The sequence below is a fragment of the Doryrhamphus excisus genome, linkage group LG14 (assembly GCF_037039965.1).
Source record: "Doryrhamphus excisus strain RoL-2023G ecotype Guam linkage group LG14, RoL_Dexc_Guam_v1.1, whole genome shotgun sequence".
NCBI lineage: Eukaryota > Metazoa > Chordata > Actinopteri > Syngnathiformes > Syngnathidae > Doryrhamphus > Doryrhamphus excisus.
The window spans coordinates 9,497,166-9,516,362 of record NC_136370.1 but is presented as its reverse complement, the minus strand read 5'-3'; the positions used below and the strand labels follow the sequence as shown (position 1 = coordinate 9,516,362).

Below are 19,197 nucleotides of genomic sequence, written 5' to 3'. Positions count from 1 at the left end.
TCGTGGCAACAGTAGCTTGTGATATTATTATGTTTAGTATTATTATTATGTTATTATACCTGTTGTGAGATCATTTAAACCTGCAATAAAGTCCAACTGTTTTGGTGATCAAGTCTGGTCACAAAGGGCAGAATAATGAAAAGGTTTCTCTTTGTATTTTAGATCACGTAGCCATTTTTACGCTTGAAAATGTTTAATTTAAGCAACTTACACACAACTTACTTATATATATGCAAATATTTTGACTAATAATAGGCCATATTCAACTATGAAACATCATTAAATATTAATACATGGCTGCAAAACAGTGATAGAGTGAATGCACAGAATTCAATTCAAAGGACAACTGTATTGACATATACGGTATTTCTGTTTACGTAACCACTGTTGGTTACATAGGATAGCCATTGGTGGTGGTATTAAACAGTATTTTTTTTTGAGTCGGTAACATGCAACAGCTTTCATTTTTTTTAAAGTGAGTTGGTGTCCGGTGATGTCTTCACATAACTTACAAAATAGCCTGACAACCCGAGAGGTGCTTCTGCTGCCATGACATCCCCCTTACTTGATGAAAGCTTCATTGGAGCAGGTGGTTGGTTTGTAGTTTTTTTTCTTTGTTCCCAATGACTACCAACCTTTTAAATGAAGCCTAAATTAAACTTTATAATTGTTACTCATCAACGTCCAACACTGAATCACATGAAAAAAGGGGTACAGCTCATTCTCTATGTGAAGTACAACAAATAAGAGAGCAGGTAAGTGAGCAGAGAAATGTCCGAAGCTTGGCTGCCAACCAAGCCCATATTGAATGGCACCTAACAGTTTTAAATCAAGCCTGTGTGCCCAGCATCTGATGTGGGAGGGACTGGGAAAGGCTTTCTGTGAGCGCACCGGGAGATTTTTATATTTGAGCGTTATGTGTGTGTGTGTGTGTGTGTGTGGACAATGACAGTATCTGTTGTGCCAGAGGAACTGATGAGCAGGTGGTCTGAGTGGGATTCAGCATACTCTCTCTCCCTTCTATTCACACTAGCACTCATCTCTCTGCTTCTGTGTGTCTGTCTGTCTCTCAGGCGGTCTCACTCTCTTTTTTATCTGTCTTTTTTAGATTAGAAGATAATAGAAGACTAAATTTATTGGTATTTGTAGTGGAACAGAGAAAAACAGGCACGCTGGTCTTGTGATTTGGAAATATTGAATTCAAAAGCTGGGAGCAAATATATTTGTATTTATTTTTTTATATAAAAGTTTGCAATAAAAATACTATAAAATATAAATTAAATAAATCGTTTTTTAAAATTATACCTTTGTGCCAGTTTTGGTTGAAATAACACCCCTATTTTAAGACGAAAAACAAAAAATATAACTTATAAAAACATACTGAACTATTTGAGCTGGGCCGAATGAGGGACAGAAAAGTATATATTTTGATGTATAATTTTTTTAAGAATGCAGGTTATTAAAGCTCACATCCAAAGGAGTTCTTGTAGAAAAAGTGCTCCCAAAATAAATATTTTTTCCCATTTCAAAGGTTAAATATTCACAATTTCTGTTTCATGGGAAGGAGGTGACTTGGGACACAAAGACAATCAAAACCATAGACATAATATGACGTACATAAGAAACTAAATGTGGCAAACCTCAAACTACACCCTCAACCAACCTCTCCCCCGCATCCATAAATTTTTCCGTATGTGTCTATTTATCGCTGAGTGGAAAAAAAAAAAGTTTAGACACCCCTTAATCTACAAGAAAGTACATGCGAAGGAGGCTGTGACATTTAATATTGGGGTTGTTGACACCTGTGCTTGAATGTATCTTGGATGTTGCCATGAATAAATTATTACAGGAACTCTCCGATTGTATTACAAAGACAGTGCAGTGTTACATGACTCCAGAGGACAATACTTTCATGCACACGCACACTTTCTGCATACCATCACTAAGCAGATGTCGGAGTCTATCGATTGCCTCATTGACATGGTTCAGTGGTGCAAATGCAGTCCCACTATGCACACACACACACACACAGTGGGTTTAATGTAACCCATGCAGCATTGTTGGCCAGTCCGGACATTGACCCAGTGTTGAGTATCAGCCCCATTCAGAGGATCATGTTGTCATCTGATGTGGTGTCCCATGTCTTTCGTTCCCGGTTGTCAAGGTCAAACAAATGTATTGTGCTTTATATTCATAAGTAATGCACTGCTAGGGCTACTTTATTTATGTCATTAAAAATAATAGGCCTTAACTTTAAAATCTTAAAAGAAATAACAATAAAAATAGTGTCCCAACATTTTAGCATGTGATAGCAAGACAAAGCAGTGCAAACAATGAAACCGGACTGTGGATGTAAATAATACATAATTATGTTTGCTCTGCAAATATTCAATTTGAAAGCTTCACTCGACAGATCTTTGTAAATAATACTATGCAATAGGATGAGAGTTGTGTGGAAGAATTTATCATTCGGGTATTTGATATACAAGCATAATAATATAATGCTCAGACCTTGTTCATATTCATTGGACGTTTTGTGATCTTGTAAACTGGCTTAGATCAATAATCGGTGCACTTAAGGAAATGAATCAGATGATTTATTTGCTGTGAGAGAGAGAGAGAGGTAGAGAAAAGGAAGGGTAAGAGTTAGCTCACAACTTAGCTACATGGCTTGTTTATCATAAACATTTGAATAAAAAATGCAGCATTATGACTCAAAACCAGACGCAGGAGCTATTTGCATACACTCGGGTTTATTTCTGATGTGGTATGTGGACAGTTAAAAAAAAAAATCTAGATATTTTGTGTGTTTATATTAGCTTTTGTAAATTTTTATCTTTTAGGACTCCAGAAAAAGGGATAAAATAGAGACGAAAAACAATAGCAGATGTATTTTGCTAGTGTGGGGTTGAATAGGCGACACAGAGAAAACAGAACGCAAAGAAAGCAGAAAACAACATCACCAAGTGCTTGGTTTTAGAGGAGACAGACGGAGATCCTCTGTTTGTCCCTTATTGTGTCAAGCAAGTCAAGATCAGGTGTTTTTCTCTAACCAGTATGTGACGCGCTACGCCTTTAGCAGGTGTGTGACGGCGTGTGGGCTAAGTGAAGTCTCTCGGCCAGCCTGTTAGCCAGCCAGTCATCCACTCACACAGTCAGTCCTCCAGGCTGTCAGGTACACGGGGAGCCAGAGCACAGCTGTCCGAGCAGGCCTCCATTATCCAGCCTCATCTATCGATTCACCCTGTGGGATTTTTTTTCCCCGGCTCATTTTTGGCACGGGATCATCTGTGAACACACACCATCACATGCACATGCATTCACCAAGCATTGTGCACCCTTGCACATGTACAAATGCAACAAATTTAAAAGCCGACACATTTATAAGCAAGAAGTCATGTGGAAGCTTATTTTATGCTTCTTATGGTATATTCATATTTGTTTTTATAGGTTTGTATTTCCTGTTTTGTGTTCTCTAATTAAAAAAACAACACTGTGCAAAGAGCCCGTAAAGAATATATCATAGGTTGTAATTGTGTCCTTGCAAAATAAATCAGGTGCATTCAATACATTGGACACTTTGACATGTACGGCGCAATGATAGCGAGTACAGTGATTGATGATGATGCCTGCACACAATGTGCAATTTAAATTCCATATCAATTTAAACAAGATTATTGCACAAGAAAAAGCCTGAACAAATAAAGCCAACAACATGTTTGCATGTTCATCCTCCCACATGTACTGTAATTGTATGGGCAACCCCAGCAGCAGCGATCAAACGAATAATCAACAAATGTATACAAACAAACCAACAGCTACAGTATGAGCGAGTGTAAACTCCAGATGATCATATGATTAATGTATCTGCTCTATGTACGCACTCCTCACTATTATTGCCAATGAATAATGCATGAGCCCCAGCCTTTGTTTATGGTATGATGTAAAGCATGGCCCTGAGTGTTGTGCCTTCACGCCAAGAAATGCCTCAATGTGCTCCTCCATCCTCTTCTCACTCCCGCTCTCTGCATGCATACCACATTCCTATTGTCTCATCACTGTGCTCTTACGGCATGGGCAAAAGAAAGCTCTACGAGAGAGAGAGAGAGCAAGAGAGAGAGAGAGAGAGAGAGAGGGGATTGAATAAAGTTAATGAATAATAACAGTTGTTAATCTGTGATGGAAAACATCTTTTCATATAAAAATCTCCAGGTTGATCTGACAATCCGCCACATTGTCAATCTGGAATATGGAGGCCCTAGAGGAAAAGGCCCTGTAATCTGCTTCAAATCCGTGTCCCGCAAACCCTCCCCTTTTTGAACAATGCATTCAACAGCAGCTGTTTAGTGTGCTCGCTTGTTTTCATCACTGTCCATTATCATTGAACATCAACTGGGATATTTAAAATGTCTTTCCCTTACGACAGTAGATGATACGTTGTGCAGAGGGAATCTATACTTGGCTTATCTGTGTCTAATTCGGAAATTGTAGTTATTACTTGAATGTAAAAGAATAAGACTGCTTCATAGGATGACTGTAGTGTTTGTGATGGTGTCAGCATCCAACAATGTTGATTTCTCTTTGTTTTTGTTCTTTCTTGTTCTTTTACTGCAAAAGTGCACTTCAGAATTCTTATGTGATACATGAACACATGTTTTTTTTACCTTTTCCTGTGCATTCTAAAGAGAGCAAAACACAAAGTATGAGACAGCTAACATTACACGTAATGGGAAGCACCTATTCCGCCTGAAAAACCCAATAACAAACTTCCAAAAAGCACTAACAATTTTCTATTTACATAACTTGACCTGTTTAATAATTAAACAACAGCAGCATTGTCATTGTCGAATATCAAAGAACTACTTTTCCGTCATACTGACACAGTGCCTCACTTTTTGTAATTTTTTTGTCACTTTGAATTGAATTTACCAGTTCATTGTAGAACACAAGTGTTGTGCTGTAAGATACAGCGCTTCCATCAGTCGGCATTCCCGTGAGAGCGGAGACTGTGACTGTTGAAGTGTTTTTTTATGGTCTTATTTTGTCAATGAAATGTTAGCACTGGGACTAGATTGAAACACTATGAAAATGGCTTTGTGTTTCACAATTGTACCCAGAAACAGAAACATTATTCTCTGTATATAAGTATATACGAGTATCGAGTATCCATTCCGGATAATGCATTTTTGCCAGATACGAGTATGAAACGAGTACATTTTGTCATTATCTGTATTTGTGTTTCAGGAAAATACTTATTATGTATTAACTCTTCATGCTATGTGAAGAAGTTGAAAATGGCTCGGCAATTGTCACAATTCCTTGACTTTATTAGGTTCTCTTAAGCGTGCCACTATTTTGGTTTGTATCTAAGGTTACTTCGTAAACTGTTGTGTAACATGCACGGTGCACTCAATTGGCGCAAGACTGCTTTTTCCCTTTGAAATGTGTTTTCTCATTCCAGTCAAGTCATCATAAAACAGGCGTGCAAACTACAAGAATTTTGTTAATTTTCAGTTAGCAGTACACAGACAGTGGCAATTGTAACCTGCATTGACAGGCCACAACATTAGATACACTTGTAAAGTAGCACAAGAGTGGCATCAAACATTCTGCATGTATGGCTGACATAAGTGTGCTAAAATATTACACGCCTCTCAATATGTTGCAGTATCCATCTTGCAATCTTAAACTTGTTTCAGAACCACACGGTGCATTTCACAAGACAGCAGGCATGATCGTGCATCAGTCACTGACGGTGTTTTCTTTTGTCTGCTTGCTTTGGCTGGGAATATAATGGCAGTTGGAAAACTGCTTGTTGTACTGAACGCAGTGCTTTTGAGAAAAATACAGTCAACAAAGCTGACAGATTATTTCCCTGTTATCCATGTTCGCATGAATCATCAACTTCACACAGCTCATTAAAAATAATTAATGGTAATGGTTTTATTTCATTTGAGCATGCATCAGATTACAATCGAATGCATCACATAAGTCAGTTCACAGTTCAACATGTCCAAAAGGAGTAGGAAGAAGCAAAGTTTATTAAATCCAACGCCTCCATCTGGTACTTTTACAATCAGTAACTGTTGCATTTGTTCACTTCCTGCTTTCCATAAAGAATAAAGTCTCAAGCATCGCTTTCACACATACACAGTACACATATATATAAATAATAAACAATACAAATAACATCTTCTGATCAATCAATCAATTTCAGACTTAAAAAAATACCCTGCTCGTTTCCCCATTAAACCATGCCTCTTTTGGTTTATGCCCCGTCCACTCCTAGTACGGATATGGATACACATAATTAAATGTGTGAAAAGATAAGGATACAGATAGTGGTGTGCGTGCTCATCTCTAGATAAAGAGTTGCTTGTTGTCATTAATTATTATAGTTTGATCCAGCTTCTTCTATTTTGATTGCTAAAATATGGCCACCTAAAATATTCAAGGGCGGGTCCATTTGAAGCTAAAAGCAGCCACCCCAGGCTCTTCAGGAATTGTAGTGGAGCCACACAGCTAGCAGATGTTAGCCAGATTACACACAACATGAACCCCACCCCACTACGGATGATGGCTGCTTGCCTCAAACACAGAAGAGGTTCATCCCTCTCTATCTCCGAGTGGGTGAGGGCTGATGTGGCGGGGCTGTGGATACAAGAGGTTATCCGCTCTGAGGGTCACTGTGTCGATGTGTGGCGCATGAGAGCTTGCATTGTTGGTAAAAAGAAGAGCGTGACGAGAGTCTGTTGAGGATATAATTAATAGGCCACATGCGGCTGCACCAAATGTGTCACAGCGAGGAGAAATCAATCGATAGAATCTGTCGGTGTAAAGGGAGTGTCTGTCTGTGTGCGGTGGTAGTGGGGGGTTGATTTAAAATAGAGTATGGAGGTGGACAACCAAGGAAATGGGACATGTGAATGCAGGGCTGAGAAAAATGCTGCAGAGGTGAAGGGGATGCTAGATTTGAAGGTTCCAATTTCAGTAGTAATACTTTTGCTCACCACCCATTTTGTGAGATATCCTGTCTTCCCAGGGCCCAAACCCTGCAGTCACCCTGTTTGTACAGAGTGCATATCTAAGTTTGAAGGCAGGAGGAGGAAATCAATGTAGATAAGAGCAAGATAGAGAGCTTTGTGTTGGACAGCCTGGCAGCACACTGAGAGATGCAGCCTGTCACCAGCTGCAGGGTCCTGTGATTGTGTTTGTCTGTCTGTGTGTGTGTGTGTGTGTGTGTGTGTGGGCCACATCCAGGCCCAGGCGCTGATAGTGCTGCCAGGCGCCAGACACCCATAGATGAGACAGGGGGCGTTATCACAGGCCGCTACTGCTGTTGCCCTTGGAAGTCTTACAAACACAATTGCATGCACATCTGTACAGTGACATGCAAATAATCTATTATACCAGGGATCTTCAATTAAGTTTTTTAAGGTCTGTTTCACAGCAAGGTCCGAACTTCATTTTGCATACTTCATACAAGCATAGAAGAACAAGAATATCAAATATAATACATCCCTGCACATCACCCTATTGTTTCAGTACAACATTATCTTGTCACCTAAATATTGGGACCTATTATGTTCATTTTTGACCCTTTGCATTGAGTTGTGGAACACTATAGAGCAGCTACACACAACAAAAAAACCATTCTAGATCTTCCAGAATCTGCACCTATTCCAGCTGAATTTCCTTGGATTTGTGATTCTGGCCAAAACAGTGGGAATCACCTACTCCAATAACTTCTGCCCTCGTAAACAGAGAAGCAGAGCTTGGGGGAGGGCAGAGAGCTTATCTGGCCGACAGTCATGACCATAAGGAAGCCCGCCCCTCTGTGACATCACAAAGGAACAGTTTTACAACGCCCTCTGAAACCGAGTGTGAGCCATTACAAACTTCTTTCAAGACTCGCTTCCATGTGCATACCTCATTATCTGAAACTTTGGCATCGTTTAACACGAGAAACAACATTCTAACTACATTTATAGGTCAGAAAACAGAAAAAAGCCGTTTTCATTGTTTTGATGGTATTATATTCATTCATTATATTCAGTGGCCCCATATTAGCCATTGTTGTTTTTTATGTCTTTCCCAGAAGTAACATTTAATCAGACTTCAGCATGGCTAAAATTACTGATTGGCTTTGGGTTAAATGTATCACATTTGTCCTGATGTAAGTAAAACACAATAAGCCCTAAGACCAAACACTACAGGTCACAATTGGGACTTTGATGACAGTTCAAAATGTAAAGTTGCACAAGAAAGCCGGATGTTGAACCGATGTCATGCAAGATGTCATATGAGACCTCTGCAAATCTGCTTAAGATCCAAATTTGAACTTTGCCGTGCCGCTTGGCTTGCCGGTATCTGGCAGCTGCTTCAGGAGCTCATCAAGCCATCCATGCTCAACACGACACCTTCAGCTTGATGACAGCCCTGAAAAGTAACATTCAATGTCCCAAGAACCAGATTTGGCTGCCAAAGACTAGGTCGCCCAGATTCCCGCCCTCCATCACCGCCCAAAACACATTGCACCTGACCCTTATGCTTGCCCCTGCAGGTGGTGGGTCTAAGCTGGAGGAGATCCTGTGTGCTACTTATGGCTGGGCCCTGCCGTGCCCCACAGGTGAATGCCTGACCACCAGGCAATTGCCTGCGATTCTCCCCCAGGCCTGGCTCCAGGGTGAGGACCCAGTGTTCCTTGTCTGGGTAGGGTACGGTCCCGACAGTTGTTTTTATTCACAGGGTCTTCTGAATCACTCTTTGTCCGACCTGTCACTTCGGACCTGTTTGCTCTCTATCCAGGGCATATAGCCCAGGACATCATAGTGTAGCTCCTAGGATCACTCGGTCCCTAAAATCCTGCCACCATGATCAGGTGGTGATTCACTTGAGTTTCCACTGTTTAAAAAAAAAAGTTTGCATGTTCTCCGGACTTCGGTTTCCTCCCACATTCCAAAAACATGCTAGGTTAATTGGTGACTCCATATTGTCCATAGGTATGAATGTGAGTGTGAATGGTTGTTTGTCTATATGTGCCCTGTGATTGGCTGGCGACCAGTCCAGGGTGTACCTGGACAGCTGGGATAGGCTCCAGCACCCCCGCAACCCTTGTGAGGATAAGCGGTAGAAAATGAAAAAAATATATATAAATAAATAAATAAATAAATAATACAAAAAAAAAATATATATATATATATATATATATATAGTGTATGTGTGTGTGTGTGTGTGTGTGTATACATAGCTTGTACTACAGTTGGAGCAAAAATGTTGGCATTTCTGTAGTGTTTGGATTGAAAAAGAAGTGGAACATTGTGGGATAACCAGGGTTTTAGCATTGGGAATTGTCAATGGTAAGCGAAAGCAGAGGGGCCATCATTTGGACTGAGAATCTACCACCCCTGGACCAACAACTTGCCCCATGTCCCTAACAGCCCCCGCCACCTCCCCCTAGTAAACAGTCCATTAGCGTAACGCTCCAAGGTAAACATATTTACTGGCTGGTGACGACTTGCCAGTGTGGCTCGTCGGGCCCTGTGGCAGAGGGGATTTCATTAAGCGGAGGGCAGGGGGAGAAGGGAGGAAATTAATGTGCCATTCAAGATGATTTCTTTGTTTCCCATCAACATGATCACAGACAGGCCGCGGGGAAGAGATGATTTACGCACACAAAGGGAAGAGACAGGCAGAGAGAGATGGAGCGAGAGCAAATATCAAAAGGCTCCCGGTGCGTGAAATGTCTTCCTTTTGGTGAAATAAAAAAAAGCTCTTGTAAAAATTCTTGTTATGGCTTGAAGAGCTGGAATTGTCTTCAATCGGAAAAGCTTTCTTGTTTGTCATTAAGGAAAAAGGAAGCGTTGCAAAAGCACCAACAGGCACAACATTGTAATCCATTTTTTTCCCCATACTGTAATCCAAGCAGTGCAAGTGATGTCCTGCAGTCTCATTCAGAAACCTTTATCACAGTTTTTTTTATTTGTGTTGTTTTCTTGGCAGCCTGGAGCTTGCTATTCTATTGGTCTCATTTCTCAATTACTGCAGTTCACAAGTTAATTATCTGATAACTACTTTTGGCTCATTGCTTGCTGCACAGACATCTCTTATTGGGTTTATTTTGTGTACATCTTCCGAGAGGAATTTAGTAGAAAATAATATGAAAAGTTGAGCACCATATTCTGTTCAATGCCGAGATACACAACAAAAAAAACAAAAACAAAAAAAAACGTATTTTGATATTTATCCCATTTACAAATTAGAATTTACTTATTACGGTCGGGTCTTGAGTTCTTACCTCATTCTGTTTCAAACTTGACAATGATACTAAGTACAAGAGTATTTCATATATTTTTTTTTCTAAAAACCTCCATAGCTTCCTGACACTGTACCTTGTTTTGGAAGGCTGTTTGTTATGATTGATTGTAGAATAAGATTTCAAGAAAAAAACTTCAGTAGCACAATTTTGAGTTTTCCATTGCTCTGTTCCCTGTTTTTATGACATAAGCCCATCTACCAACAACCATATCAGTGTTTTCACAACTCCATTGGCATGTCAGTGTGTCAGTCATTAAGATTCAATGCCATTTTCCCGACATAGCTTAGAAGAGGGTTGGTACTTTTTATGCACAGAAGTTAATTGGCTATTGTGTCAAGGGAAGTCAGTCAAAAGTTCAGATTTCATTCAACCAAGGTGTGGCTAACCTAATTTTTGATCAATAATTGGACAATCTGATGAAAATTATGCATCTCTCCAGCAGTGGCCCATGTGTTTTTATGGCTGTAAGACTTGGTGTTTACTGCACCGTTGAAAACGCAACAGGAACATTTTTTATCTGTTGAGAGATTAAGGCACTTGATAGACATATGTATAGTAAGTGGAAACACTTACACTGAACGGTGACCGTACACCAGTGTATTTGTCGATATGTCACATAAGGTGGCACAAGAAAGCAAAAACAAATGTATATCCTAACACACACAACACATCAAGCGACTTCCAGTGACACCTCGTGAGCGACACGCTGTGTTACCTAGGCTGCATCTAAATGACTGCAACGGGAGAAAACACTTATTTCTATTTACACAAACACACATACTGTACACACATAAAACACACACCTATTTTCAGATGCCCGGCTGTTTTGTGTAGTTGGTGACCTTAGACAGTGGAGCAGGTGTTTAGGATATGATAACATCATGACAGAGAGCACAGGTGCGACAACACACAGACAGGAAGGACACACACACACACACACACATACACGGTACAGCTCTTTGTTCGCCAAAGCAGAAGAGACTTACTGATCGAAATTCATATTCTAAAATAATATGCTTACTGTTAAAACAAAACATTGACATACTGTTAAATTATATTGAATTTAATCTATTATTATTGTTATTATTGGATTGTTCCCTTAAAAAAAGACTTTATTAACAGAAAAATAATGTATATTGTAAGTAAACATAATACATTATATATTTTTACAATTTTCATTCTTATTGTATTATTATTATTATTTTATTTGAAATAATGATATGCCTGGAGACACACACACACACACGCATGGCTTCCTCCCACATTCCATAAACATGCATGTTAGATTGATTGGAGACTAAATTATCCATAGGTGTGAATGGGAGTGTGAATGGTTGTTTGTCTATATGTGCCCTGTGATTGGCTGGCCACCAGTCAAGGAGGTACCATCTCAGCTGGGATAGGCTTCAGTTCACCCGTGACTCTAATAAGGTATAGAAAATGAATGGATGATATACAGTACCAATGTTATATACAGTATCAATGTATTTTATTTATTCTTACATCATTAAAACATTTCATTATTGTCAGATTGTTAGATTCTGTCAGTGTATATATACCTAATATTGTGGCCTTTTAATGCATTTTTAGTTGGGTAGTGTAGTGGACATGCTCTGTATCTCAGAGCCCTGAGAGAGCAGGGGGGGAGACTTCTCTGTCTGCACCATCCTGTGGAGAGAAGTAGTACAGCAGCTACTCCAGTGACATTCCCCTCACATAATCCTCCTGAAGATGATGCCATAGCGGAGTGATTTGATGTTCACCTGGAGAAATTGTACATGCAGGTATAGTTGTCCACTATCCCATACTTATAGCTGCAGAAAGTCATGCATAAACAGCTCCGGGGCATCAAACCATGAAAAGATGTTTAGTATTTATTTTTACAATCTCTAGCGAGCAAGCGGTGTGATGGTTTGTTGATATATCACACAAGGCCCAGGTACAGCCTTGATAAGGAGAGATATGCAGACAGCCAATGTTTTGTCTTTCTCATCAAGCATGGCCGAGAGGATTTTCAGTGAGGCTGCGCTGGCAGATGGGAGATTGTTCCTTCATGGATATTGTCTGCAAAACGCCTCGGAATATGTCAGCTTTATCTGTGTTAGAACATACCGAACATTTTTGCATGCGATACCAAGCTACCGGAGCTATAGCCTCTCCCATCTGTGCCATTGCAAACTATATCTCCGTCCTGCAGCATCCCAGCCACACAATACCGAAATAACTCCAGCACGCTGATCAGGGGGAAGTGCCGCCTGCACTGCCAAGTTTGGGGAAAATGTCTGAAATGTTGTGATATTGAGACGTGGTTCCAGATTATGTACTATCACTGAGCTGTGTTTTATCCTACCATTGCTCGTGTTTTTTTCTTCCATATTTCTTGCTCTCTATCTCATACACACACGCAGAAGGGTTGACACACATAATCGTTTCCTCTCATCCAGTGCGAGAGGTGCGAAAGGCAAATATGTGCTCTCCTTCACCGTGGACAACATAGTGAGGTCATGAGAGGAATGTTAATGAATGTTTCACCATATGCTTTTGCAGAATCTGGTGCACTATTTCAAAATTCATGCATTCCTCTGCAAAAGCATGTGTGCGTGTGTGGGTGTTTTGTTTTATTTTCAGGCAGAGGTAGGTCGGATAGAGGGCTGCACATCGTGGAACTACACTGGAGGGGTGAACTACAACAGCAAGCCAACATCAGTGACCTCTGACCTCACAAGTGGACAAAATTCCCACAGTAACACTCTGCGATCTTCCAGAAGGTCTTGCTATTATGAAGGACGCTATTATGGAGAATATCTTCATGATCTGTAGCAAAAGCCAACCTCGTAATATACATCACATTGCGAAAAAAGGAGGAAGAGGGAAGAGGAGTAGGACAGGCGTCGGCCCGCAGATCAAGCGTCGGTGTTTGACTATCTTATCAAGGCTGTCGCCAGCTCAACCTGCCTCCATTGACTTTGTGTGTGGGGATTAGAAAAGGACCATGGCAGCTGATTATTTGGATGAGTGAGTGGCTCTGTGTATACAAACATGGAGGGACCGCCATTGTTCCAGTGACAACATGGTTGGCTGGGCACTTGACAGTGTATGGTCAATTTTCAAAGTGGGTTTTCAGAAAATCGATCTTACTTTTATTTAACTGTAACAAGGTTCCTCGAACTTTTTCAGCTCCAGATCCAAATGAGACCTTTGATTTTTCCACAGGATCAAACATACATACTGTTATACTATAATATACTATGGTGACCAAACATCATTTCCCAGGAAATGTCAAGTTTTTATGTGCTGGTCTGACTTTTTTGTTCTTATAAAAAGATTTTAAAATGTCCTGCTTTTCACTATTTTTCCTTTTGCCGATTCAGCAGCATTTGGGAACACTGCAAGTGATGTAATCCCGGCTTCCTCCCACATTCCAAAAACATGCTAGGTTAATTGTCCATAGGTATGAATGTGAGTGTGAATGGTTGTTTGTCTATATGTGCCCTGTGATTGGCTGGTGACCAGCCCAGGGTGCACCCCGCCTCTCGCCCAAAGGCAGCTGGGATCCTCGATAGGATAAGTGGTATAGAAAATGAATGAATGAATGTATTTGGCCATTCTAACATTATTTTCCGAACATAATTTGTTGACTTTGTGGCATCATGCTGTGAAACCAGCCTTTTTTGCAGAAAGATGCCTTACTATGTTTCTTGCATTTTTTTAAGTGGCACATCTGCCACATCCAAATGTTTCGCTGCCATGGGTCAACCATCTTGCACATGAGGAACTGAGTTTACCATCACTAAAATGTTGTCACTTATCATCACAATTTTTATTTAGCTCTGAATTGGTCATCAACCAGAGTTTTTAGTAATTTTTTAAACATTTTATTTTCTCAATTTCAGTCATTTATTAGGCATTATGTTCCTTTATATGGACTGAAAGCAAGTAGGTCCCATGAAGGAGCAGCAAAGTTTGCAATATATCCGCATATCCATTCCAGATGCTGGCTAGACTTGGTGGAGCCAAGGGCCGTCATACTGGAGGCTGGATTTAGTTGTCTTTTCCTCCAGGTGTGATGCCTCACGCTGAGTCCCCCACATGTTCCATCGCCCTTGTACAAACACATAAGGGGAGGTGACAACGCCGCTAGGGCTGCTGTCTCTGTCTCTCTCGCTGCCCACCCACCCAAGTGAACAGCCACCCACCCAAGCACTCGTTTCTTCTGGATGTATGCGTACATAAGAAGACTTCTTCCTTTGAGGCCTAAATCTCTTATTTCACGCATTTCCCACTTGTGTTAGAACTCATGTCCCCTTCTGGGTTTGAACTCTTTGACGAGGGGTTATGTTCACACTGCTGCACGCCCTGACAGGACAGTTGTTGCTCTAGTAACCGAACCGCGTTCCACGCTAACGTAAGGCATATTGAACTTGTCGTACTTCAAGCCTGCTCCGCTTGAGGAGAGTACACAATTATAGTGTTTGGTGGTAAAATAAAACTGAAACTGTGCTGAATGTATTTTACCAATAAAAGTAAGCAAATTTCTACTCCAGGAAGCCCGGCTGCGCATTTTAGCAGTTTTACTTTCATGACTTAATTCTTCCATGGCAAATCAATCTTTTTTTCCCTTTCCCTTTTACATGAATTCCACCTACACTTTTAAGACTTTTCCATGGCTGGAACAGATAGATGCGGTCGGGGCAAACATTATTTGCAAGCCCACACAAAATATGTTGCCTCATGGCTCAAGCTGGACCACATCCAGCTTTGGCATAACTCTTATTTATGGGAACAAGGAACCAGCATTCTTCATTTCTTTCACTGAAGTCTGTCTCTGTTCATTAATGTTACAAGCTACAATTATTTCATGCAATAAATTGAGACAAAGGAGTTAACATACCAAAACAATGTTGGATTTTTTGGATTTACCTGTAAATGAAATGCAAGATCATTGCTGTCTTCTACTGATTTAACAACAATAACAACAGAGCCTTTTACACAGCAAAACACACACAAATATAATTCAGTGAGGTTCAAATGAATGGAGGAGCAAAAGTCACACAGTAAACACATGCCCTGAAGCAAAATTAAATAGTAAATAAATAGATTTGTGAGTCTGAGTTTTAGCCTCAAATATCAACAATCCGAATTCCCGTAGAAGGAGTGTGTGTGTGTCACATGATAACAGTCTTCTGTTATCATAACTTTACCGAGATTCTCTGAAACTTCCCACAAGCCAGAATAACTAAATGATTTCCTCATGTTCGAACCTTTATTGCTGTGTTTAGGCACAGAGAACTATGATTTACAGCCCAAATGAACCTTTAAACTGAACTGAAAAAATCTGACATAGTAGATAATCATATGAAATGGTAGGGTGAAAGTGTGCCAAATTCTACCTAGGAGCCCTGACTCATTAATATGAAACACAGATTATTTTTCACAGGTCCAGAAATTCATGCCCGGACAGATTCAGCCCCTTCATGTCACTGCTTATTGCCATTGTCCACTAAAGTTGGTGTCTTACCTCCCAGCGTCTATACAGCCATGACACATACAATCCAACTGACATGCCAAGAATGTTGGCATCCAATACATCCAGACTTTCTGTTCCACAGTCACTAATTGGAACAGATGTGGTAATTTCAGTATGTATTAGCTGTTTAAAAGGCTATAAAGACATTATACGGGTTAAACCTCGGTTTTCGAACATCCCAGTTTTCAGATGATTTGTTTTTCGTAGAAGGGTTTTACCAGTCACAGTAATTAGTCACAGTTTAGTCAGTTGCCCCTGTATTGTAACATTCAGCAAAATCAAGTTCCCAAACAACAGTATTAGAGATTTTCTTTCCTGCTTTGAGATAATTGAAACCTGAAACAAAAGCCTGTTGTTCTGGTGATCAAGTCTGGCGCTTGTGTATGTCTCACCAACTTCACAGTAACATTACTAATGACACCTAATGACCTGTGTGGAATACTACATACTATGTCTTTGAATGTCTCTTCTGAATGCCTTGTATCTGTATTTTGGTATAGTATTTAGTCATTTTTCACAGAGATGATTATTTAATATATTTTGAAAAGTAGTAGTAGTAGTGTTAGTAGTAATTGTATTAAATGTACAATAGCAAGGTACAAGTCCTAAGCACAATTTTCACAAAGTTTGTTCTGAAAAACGTTGAAGGCCTTTCCTGTTGCCTTTGTGGATTGTGTTGAGTCTTTCAATTCTACTTTGTAAGGTGATGGTTGTCATTAATAATTGGAATAATTCATGCACAATACATCTGAGTGGGAATCAATCTCAATCACCCATCTTCCACATGTGATTTTCTCACATGCACAGTAGACGCCTTCATACCCCATAACCCTTTGCATACATTTGATGAACTCTGGAAACGACCTGCAGTATACAGATGGTCAACAACTATGAACAACTACACACCGTTAACATGACTGTGGTGGTAAGGTTTTTTTTTTTTCGCTTGTGGCTGATTGCCTTAGGTTCGCACAGGGTTTTAAAATGACTTGAGACCCAGTGAGCCCTCACAGTCCTCTCTCCTCCCAACCGGCCACATAGTTTTGGACTGTTTACCCATCTGCCCTCAGATGTTGCTAAAGTGTTTTGTTTGGCTGGTTGTGAGTCATCCCTCACCATTTTGATGTTAAAATTGTTCACTTTATCACAGTTTTTCAAAAACATCTATCCATTTTCTATACCGCTTATCCTCATGAGGGTTGCGTGCGTGCTGGAGCCTATATCCCGGCTGACTTGGGACTAGAGGCGGGCACATATAGACATTCACACATATACTTATACATACATTTAGCTATGGAAAATGTAAACATTTATTGGTGCTTTTTGACAAACTTTCGCTCCTCGATACAGTATCTGGTTCACATCTGATTTTCTTTTACATTATCCAAGTCCTTACTTGCCTCGCACTTCTTTCATGCCGGACACTGAAACCCAGAGAGGCTCCTGCTAAGAGCGGTCGTCCTTTCTGTAAACACACACAGATAATGTGTGTAAGGTTATCCAAAAGCTGTCCCGCTTGGAACTCAACGCCTCATTACCCATGCTGCCTACTTCCATTGCCCCAAAAGTGGGGTGGGGTGGACTCCCCTTTGCAGAGCCCAGTCGTCAAGGTGACCCAACATGCCCCAGGATGGCAGCGAGGTGGAATAGGAGAGAGAGAAGTGTGGGTTGTTCATTGTTCACTTTATTGTGCCTTGGCCCACCGTATGGTATAGCGAGTGCACCCTGCTGCATGCTGTTCTCATTTTTCAGCACACAGCTGCCCCAACATCAGGCCTGGGTGAAGGTGACCTCCCTCCCATCCTAAAGTCTAAATTGCGCCAAGAAAACTTACATCTCGGTGACACAAGCGGACAGCATTACTTGACAGACTGTTGTTGTCGTATTTTTCCGGAAGCAGAGCAATTAAAGGCATGATTAAAGTGGCGCTTTAACATCTACAGTATGCAGACATATGCAGACGCAAATGTAACAGTTGTTGCTGAGTAATTGTAGCAGACTGCATGCTGTTTGAGCCTCTGTGCTCTCGCAACAACAGACTGACCAGAAACAGACCATTAACTGCACAGCTTATCCTTTTTATCCTCGCAGACATCCATCTCTATTTCTTGCACATTCTCACTTCATCCATCCTTCCATCCATCTCTCAATTCATCTCATTTGTCTCTCCCTCCTTCCTGTCACCCCCCACCCACCACCCCACTCTCACACAGGACAGATTGGGGAGTCGTGATGGCGGCGCGGAAGTTGAGCGAGGAGCTATTTATCCCAGACGGATCAGGAGGTGTGTGACGGAGGTGTGGACGGTTGCTGCAGGTCAGTGACGTTGGCAGGCGCCAGGCAGGCCGGCCCACATGGCTCGGGGACTGTGGGACTACAGACAGATGGCACCTGGTGGGTGACAAACAATTAACAAACCAACAAGAATAGCTGGATCGGCAGCATACCCACGAGCGCGGCAGATAGCGAGAGAGCAGGTGCATCTGTGCTGGGAACACTTTTTCACTCTTTACTTTTTCCCTCTTTCCGACTCCTGTTTTTGTACATTTGCAATTTACCCATGTGTCCTCTTCTTTTGCACTCTCTCTCTTTCTCTCTCTCGTTCTCTCTCTCTCACACACACACACACACGCACAAACCCTCCTGTTGTCATGTTGCTATAGAACAGTCTAAATAAAGCCATGCGGAGCATATGCAGCTAGCATATGTTTCTGTTTATTTTGGTGCACTTTTCAGAGATGATAACTTCCAATAACTTCCAAAGCTACATTTGATATCGGCTTAGATGTGAAAAGTTATTAAAAAAAACAAAAGTTTTTTTACAGCAAAATATTTATCTCCATCTATATGTATGTGTTGGGAACATGCACACCGAACATCCAAAAACTTCTTGTGACAGAGAATAATTAGGCCTGATTTCAGAAATTCAGTGATGTACTGTACATTGCTGCATCTACAAGAGGCGCTGTTGACTCAGTCTCACATAGTTGATACTGTAGTTCATAGCTCCTGTAGGCCACATAGCGAGGAGACCCGGGTTTGATTCCCCGCTGTGTGGAGTTTGCATGTTCTCGTGTGTTTTCTCTGGGTACTCTGGTTTCCTCACATTTTTCAAAAACATGCTAGGTTAATTGGCGACTCCAAATGAATTTGAGTGTGAATGGTTGTTTGTCTATACTATGTGCCCTGGGATTGGCTGGCCACTAGTCCTTAGTGTAGCCCAGGGGTGCTCACACTTTTTCAGCATGCGAGCTACTTTTAAAATGACCGAGTCAAAATGATCTACCCACTACAAAAATGCAAAACATATATTTATTTTCAAATGTATTGAGGATTATTTGTACGTACAATG

General features: G+C 40.8%; 1 long non-coding RNA gene across 2 annotated transcripts in view; it reads left to right on the top strand.

Annotated features, from left to right (window-relative positions):
• LOC144901699 (uncharacterized) overlaps positions 1-18,523 on the top strand; it is a 149,088-nt gene extending 130,565 nt beyond the window's left edge. For both annotated transcript variants that reach the window (XR_013629761.1, XR_013629760.1), the window contains one exon: positions 18,059-18,523. This is a non-coding gene — a long non-coding RNA (uncharacterized LOC144901699). The remainder of the gene's footprint in view (positions 1-18,058) is intronic.
• The last annotated feature ends 674 nt before the right edge of the window (positions 18,524-19,197 follow it).